General features: G+C 36.7%; 1 long non-coding RNA gene across 1 annotated transcript in view; it reads left to right on the top strand.

The window, feature by feature from the left end:
* The first annotated feature begins 4,271 nt into the window (after nucleotides 1-4,271).
* Nucleotides 4,272-7,256, top strand: part of LOC106514583 (uncharacterized) — a 5,253-nt gene continuing 2,268 nt past the window's right edge. Inside the window, exons 1-2 of the long non-coding RNA XR_001309900.1 lie at nucleotides 4,272-4,439; nucleotides 5,357-5,499. This is a non-coding gene — a long non-coding RNA (uncharacterized LOC106514583). The remainder of the gene's footprint in view (nucleotides 4,440-5,356; nucleotides 5,500-7,256) is intronic.

Raw genomic sequence — 7,256 nt, 5'->3', positions numbered from 1 at the left:
CTGCATCATGGCAGACCCCCTCCCCACACTGAAATGGGCGAGACTGAAGCAGAAGGTGATTCTTAAAGAGACAGAGGCCAATTTCAAGGCATTTAGAAGAGGAAGTGATGAGAAGATAAGTTCATTTTCTATTTAAACATAAAAACAGCATTTTAATAACAACTAAAGGTGACACAGATACTTCATTATGGTATAGTATTTAAATGTATGCCTGAGAAACACATAATATTTCCCCTTTAAAGCAACGTAAGAATGCACTTTTCAGTTTTATGTTTTATTTTATCATTATGAAACCATTTTTAAAAATTCCAATCTACTACATTAATCTTGAGTTCCTTTGAAAATGTGTTGCTTTTTAATCAATTCCAGGTTGTAAGGCAACAAAAAGATGACAAAGAGGAGCTGGCCTTGCTAACTTCAGCAAGGCCAGTAAAATTTCTAACCCAAGGTTTCCCAGCAGTGTCGTAAGAATCATTATTTATTCTCACGTCGTGACATTCAATTTGTGGCTGCTGGGTGTCTTTTAGATGCTTAAAGCTGAAAATGTGGTTCAATCACAGGCTTTATAATTGTATGTAGAATTTATTTTCAAAGATATGAGCAAATTGTTACAACAGAAGTCCTTATTTTGGCTTGCAGAAGGAGATCCTTTTCAATGCCTCTGTTTGTTTTCCTTAAGATTTTGACTTTAGTGATTTTATTCCTGTTTATGTCACTGTAGCACGCTCACATTGTTCGTTCATCTGGATCGTAAACCTCCTGCTTATTCGGCCATATTTCTATTTCACACCAAGCCCCAGCTGCCTGTACTACTCAACCCCTTCGTGCCTCAACACTTGCTTTAGTTTAGCACCTGTGGTTCTCTAAACACCATTGAAAATTGGTTTAAAAAAATTCTCCTTCCTCCTGTTGCCTTTGCTGAGGACACACACCTCTCATCCCTTCCAGGCTAAGACAGGACCTTAAATTTCAACACGGTCTTAGCTCATCCGTGTGTTCGACTCCGTCCTTATGACTGTGGTGCTGTAAGTAAATGAATCTCTGTGCTAAAGTTAACGGAGTCGTCACAAGTCTCCTCTCCTAATATTGCCTTTTTTTTATTCTTATTTATTTATGATTCCTTCCAGTTTGGTGCAAGATGGTCTGCTTGATCTATTTATTTATGGTTATTAAAAAAAGTAATCTAAAACTAATTTAATGTTAGAAAATTGTCTTTATATATTGTGCTTTCTTTAGGAGAATCTAAATGTGTTAATCAGCCTTTGTTTATCAAACATGCTGTGTTTAAACTTTATTTTTTCTGCCAGGATCGTGACCACTACGTAGCTCTGCAATGACCTTTTCAAGCCTCAACAATGATTCTTTCAGCTCGGTTTAGATATTTGAACAGCAGACTGGCCACTGTGATTGTTTCAGGTTTGGGTAACTAAAACCGGCGGCTCACGGCTTGTATAAAATATATCATACCAGAGGACGCATAATCTGGTTTCTCGTTTCCTTCCTGTGGCGCTCGCTGGCGTACGGTGGATCGTTAAAGGGTCGAGCTGGTTCACGTTTAGTCTTTTTGAAAATCCGAACCGTCGGTTTGTGGTAGAGGAGAGAAATCTTAAGTGTTTGTCACTGTAACTGCATGTACCCTCCATAACCTCAGCCAAAAACACGTCATTTTTCTGTGAACTTGCCTAAAGATATGGTACATATTGCATTTATTGTACAGGATCCTGAAATTTATTTCCATATTTCAGCGAATACTTTCACATGGACCCCTCTGCTGACACATTTCAAATAAACCACCTTTAGGGAATATTCAACTTACTTTTCTCATTCAGCACAAATGATCTAAAGTCCAGGATGAGATTTGTTGCAACATTTTTTTTTGTTTTTTAAATTCCACCGTTTTTTGATTCTTGTTGAATATTCAATGTTCTGCTTGTAGAGCTGTACAAAAGGAATACTGTATTCTGAGGGTAAACATGTTCGAAAGGCATTTGCTGCCTTTGTTTGTACACAATAAAGTTAAATAAATTCTCCTGTATCTACATAAATGTTGTTGATTTTTTTCTTTTGACTTTTACTGAGAAAATCTGGAAGTCCAAAACAATAAAGATTGAATCAGTTTGTGATGTAATGAGTTCAACTTAAATACACTTTACAGAACGGTTCATCCAGTTCATGCTGTACGTGTGTATCTTTATTAAAAATGCAATGTCATTCTAAACATATTTAAAATTTTATGACAATTGTTTTTCAAAAATGTAAAAAGACATTGACATACAGTATAAAGAAATGTTAGAAAAAATGTACGTTTTTGATGACATTTTTAAAATTTACTGATATGTTTTGTATTTTATTCATAATTAGTCAACACTTTTTTTCTTATTTTATAAGAAAAACAACTTTAACAATCAGCATCCCTCTAAACTGTGCAATCCTTTTCTAAGCTTTTAATATTTTAAAGCTTGTTTTTAAGCTAATTATTAAAATAATGTAAAAACAGGTTTAACTCTAAATTGTCCCTAAGTGTGAGTGGTCCCTGTTGTCCCCTGCCTCTTATACAAAGACTGCTGGAGATGCACCAACTCCCCACGACCAGCAAAGAAAAAAATGGGATGGATGGATGGAAATACAGAAATACAACTTTGTGTTACAGCATTGTGTCAGTTTTTAACAACTGAAGGCCCTTAAAGGAATTCAAATCTCTTTTCATGACAGTTTCAGAATAAAATTCTGGCGAGAAATAACTGAGATGTACTGTGAATATTCTACAAACTACTTATAATAAGTTTCAAAGTATTTTATAATACAAATAAAAAAAGTCTTAAACATTGTTTGGTTTTTTTTTAATGGTTGCCAACAGAAAGCCTCTGAAAACATATGTCTGCCAAATTTAGGATTGTTTTTTCTAATTTAAACAAACCACAAGACTTGTAGAGCAACATGTCCTTTGAACAAGCAAGAACCAAAAAAAAAAAAAAAAAAAAAGCCTATGCAAAGACCACAGCACATGGTGGGAGGAGTAGGGGTGTCAAACTGGTTCCTGGAGGGCCACCRTCCTGCATGTTTCACTTCTCTGCTCCAGCACACCTGATTGATTCGACCTCTTCAGATTCTGTGAAAGCCTGCTAATCAGCCATTCGTGCAAATCAGGTGTCTTAAAGCTGAGAAACCTTTAAAATATGCAGGATAGTGGCCCTCGAGGACCTTGTTGTCACCGAGTTGTCTGTCAAAGCTGTCCAACAGTTAAAGCTCGGCTCACACCGGGCCATGATGCGACAGAACCAGCAGTAAACCTTTAACATGACGACTGAGAAGAGCAAAAAAAACATCCACCTGCAGCTCTAAAAGAAGTCTGTTTCAGGAACTTCTTGTTCAAACAAGAATCATTTACAATCCTATTTGACTGTTTTAATAAACAGACTAATTTATGATCCATTGGTATGCAAATCCTAGGAGACAGACAGACTTTTTGGCTGTATGAGCAGCTGCTTGTGGCCCTCCTGGCAGCAAGGAGCTCCCACAAAAATTACTCTTGGAGGACATKTTAGCAAATTAATGTGATGTATGAGCCTAAGCTTTAATCTCAATAGTTTTTCTCCCTTATATTAGTACTTTAAAGTTTTAAAACCAGTACTTTTACCTTTTTTCTCGAGTAAAAAGCTTGAGTTGACACTCCTAGTTCCAAAAAAWTATTTTTAAATAATAGTATCTATACTTCTACCTAAGTAATGAAAAGTTTTGACACCCCGGATGTCGAGCAATAAAGACCTGGGTGAGGAGAAGCTGCAGGATGAACACGGATCTTAATAACTGGAGAATTAATCTCACTGTGTTCTCAAATAGTTTGTTTCCAGTCAGGTTCTGGCTTTAGTTCATGGGGCCCTGCATGAACTTCAGCCCAGAGCCTCCAAAAATCTTRAGCTGTCTGTGGTCTGTGGTGGCTCAGTTTGTTTTTGGTTTTTCTTTCATTTTTYATCACCTCTGTCTCCGCTGATTAGACTTGTCTTCACTCTATCTTTCTCACACAAACACATCCACCTTTCCATTCCTCTGAGGACATTTTTGACTGATTAATATCTCTTTAATCTTTATCTTTGAAACTGTCTCTCTTATCGACTGCTTGACATAAAACACCAACGCATATAGAAACGACGTTGGGAAGAGGCGGGGTCCCACCACTTTCTTTCTGATCTCACAGTGAGAGAACAACACAAAAGCGCAAACAGTCAGCGGTGAACCTGCAGCCGCGCTTTCCTGTTGCTGCGCGTCATTACGCAGCACGCGCAGCCGTGCCATCATGTCAGGGGCTCTCCTGCTCCGTCTCTCTTTTCTCTCTGTCAAAATCACGCTTGTGCTTGTCGACTTTTGGTTTAATGTGTTGTAAATTTGCGGAGCGAGCAGGCAGAAGAAGCGACTTTCCTCCTCTTCATCCAAGCCATTTGGTAAGACGCATTTCCTTTCAGGTTTTAACGCCTTTACTTGGTTCGTTTGTTTCCATCTCTCATGATCTTTTGAAATCTTGTACAGGATAAACAGATGATTGTTTCACAGGAAACAGATAACACATCGTGGTAAATAAAGTAAAGTAAAATTTTGCCTCAGCAGTTTAGGAGAAAAACATAACTTTATTCAAGATTATTTATTTAAYTTTAGTTTGTTTCAAATCAACTTCAACCACAAGTCAGTGGTTTAACTGTTTCTGTTCTATTAGTTCAACAATAGTTATAAAAACATGATTTATTTGATTTTCTTGGACCTTGGAGTTGAACTGGAACCCGCAGCAAATCCTCAGCAGGATGTGTGTTTTCTTATCACTTCCTCCACTGCTTTTTAGAATCGTGGCCAAAACTGATCTTGCCAAAGCGGTCAGCTGGAATGGTTMTAAAAACCCAAGTGATCTTTTTTTTTCTTTCCTGTTCTTTACATACAGCCCACAAAGTTCACCAGTAAAGAAAAGGGTGCCAGTTGTTGTTTTCACCTTTCCTTTTGGGGATTTGCAGGTTCTTAATGTGTTGCAAGCTTTCACTGCAGCTTTATAAGCAGCTGGATAAATAGTTTCTGAATTCCTTTGGCCAAAGAGGAGAAGCTGGACTCTGGTAAACAGACAGCGTTTAATGAAAGGATCAATTAATGTCAAATGTGTGAGMCAGAAGTTTTATACAAACTGTTATATTTGCTTTCCTGATAACCATTCTACACTTAACAACACTGGTTTCCYGTAAAACAACAAGTTGTTATTACCAGMAATCAAACGAGAGGTTTTAGGTGGAGTTCTGTGGGATGAACAGGCATTATGTTACCTGTTGTAGATAACAAATTTTACTTTCTCATCAGGTTCACGTTACGATTATTTTCAWAGATTTGTTCAGGCTGTTTCACAAGACCGCTCAGGTCTGGACTTGGATGCCTTCTGGCCGTCTCTGTGAGGCTCCTGGTTGGAACGAGGCGAGGGGACGTTGGAGTCAACCCCTGCCCTGATGTGCCTTTGTCTCATGAAGTGAGGTACTAACAGACCACCACCCGGTCCTGGCATTAATAAACAACAAATATTTTTTAAATAAAAAAGAAAGACATAATTCTAAAAATCAGTTTAGTTAAATAAAGGCTGGTGTCTTTTATTTGAGCTAATTTAAGACTTAAATAACCAATAAATCAAATAAACTACTGCTTTTATGTTTGTTGTTGAATGAATGAATGAAACGTTTGTTTTAACTGGACCACTTGTTTTTATCATTTCCACAAATTAGTAAAAGAGGTAGTTCTGTACAAACTAAAAAAACTCATTAGRCAGAACAAAACAAGAAGTTTYGTATCATTTTCTCGTACAAACAGAACCTGATTTGTTCTCTTTTAGCCTGACACCTTAAAAAAGAAACTAAATGCCCCCTTTGCAACATAAACTAGTAGATTTACACAGTATAGTAYATAAACTGTTTTATCTTTTTAAGGGTGAGATAATCAGGGGCACAAATTTCCTCTTTTTTTATATTGTGGCTCAAAAGTTAAATATTTAAAATTCTCAAAGTCCAAAGGCCAAAACATTATGACCATCCTAATATTTTATAAGTCGTGCTTTCATCACTAAAAGCTGTCMGAACACAAAGGAGCATTACTGAGTTCAGTTGAACTCTGTGGGTGAAAGCGTGTTCCAATAACTGATTCCTCAAATTTCCCATATTCTCCCACCACTGCCATTAGATCCCATCAGATTAATAACTATGGTATCAGTAGGCTGACCACAGACTTTCTTCTATGACTCATGAAGATTTTATGTCGGGCTACTTTCGCATTATTATTTCCACTTGAAAGGAGGCATGAAAGAAAAAATGTTAAGTTGCGTGAAATGTTTAGCCTCCTCCCGGCACTGCATCGCGTAACAGGATGTGCCGTTTTATTCTTTAAATCTGTTCTAGTCATCGTGTTCTTGCTGAGTATTAAACTTGGGTGTTAAAATGTTTATTTAAAAATCTGATTTACTATTTATAGCCAGACATTTAAAATGAAAGTTTATTATTAGTCATGGGAGTTTCCTTACAGCTAAACTTAGCTGAAGTGAAGTCGTAAATCATTTACTGGAGATCTTAATCTAGAAACTTAGTGTACTTGAAATAATTTCCTGCTACAATACATTTTAATCATGCTTAAAAAATAAATGAATTCCTGTGAGTAAAGTCTAACCTGACCTTGTAATATAATAAGGAGTAACACACATTATCCCATCACTTTTATTTTGATTGATTTAATTCTTTACCCTCCAGTTATGGGTTGACAGGTGTTGTTTACTGTTGTTAACTGCAGCCGTACGGTTTTGAGGAATTTCCCTGCAGGTGAAAATCTCCTAAAATCGTGTGAATGACTCAGACATTTCAAGAAATGCTTCGCTCAAGTATGACCAGTTACAATACAGCTTCACACTTCTGCACGTTTATTGTCCACCCACAAATGTCACGGTGTCAGTTTACCCTTCGGACAACTAAGTCCATGATTAACAAGTTTCCTATTTCAGGCATTAATTAAAGAGGATTTATTTATTTATTTTTTGCCTCATTAGATTGCAGCATTGGTCCTCTGTGCTGCTGCCTTTTTTTCACATTTATCTAGAAAACTGCCTTCTTTGTGTTTTCTGACACTGGTTTTTATCTTTTGAATGACGGAATTTCTGATCAGGAAGTCTTCTCATGTTTTCTTTCTTTCTTTCTTTCTTTCTTTCTTTCTTTCTTTCTTTCTTTCTTTCTTTCTTTCTTTCTTTCTTTCTTTCT

Source organism: Austrofundulus limnaeus, unplaced genomic scaffold (assembly GCF_001266775.1).
Source record: "Austrofundulus limnaeus strain Quisiro unplaced genomic scaffold, Austrofundulus_limnaeus-1.0 Scaffold20, whole genome shotgun sequence".
In the NCBI taxonomy this organism is placed as follows: Eukaryota; Metazoa; Chordata; class Actinopteri; order Cyprinodontiformes; family Rivulidae; genus Austrofundulus; species Austrofundulus limnaeus.
Note: the sequence above shows the minus strand (reverse complement) of the source record. Positions and strands in the feature narration are given on the sequence as shown.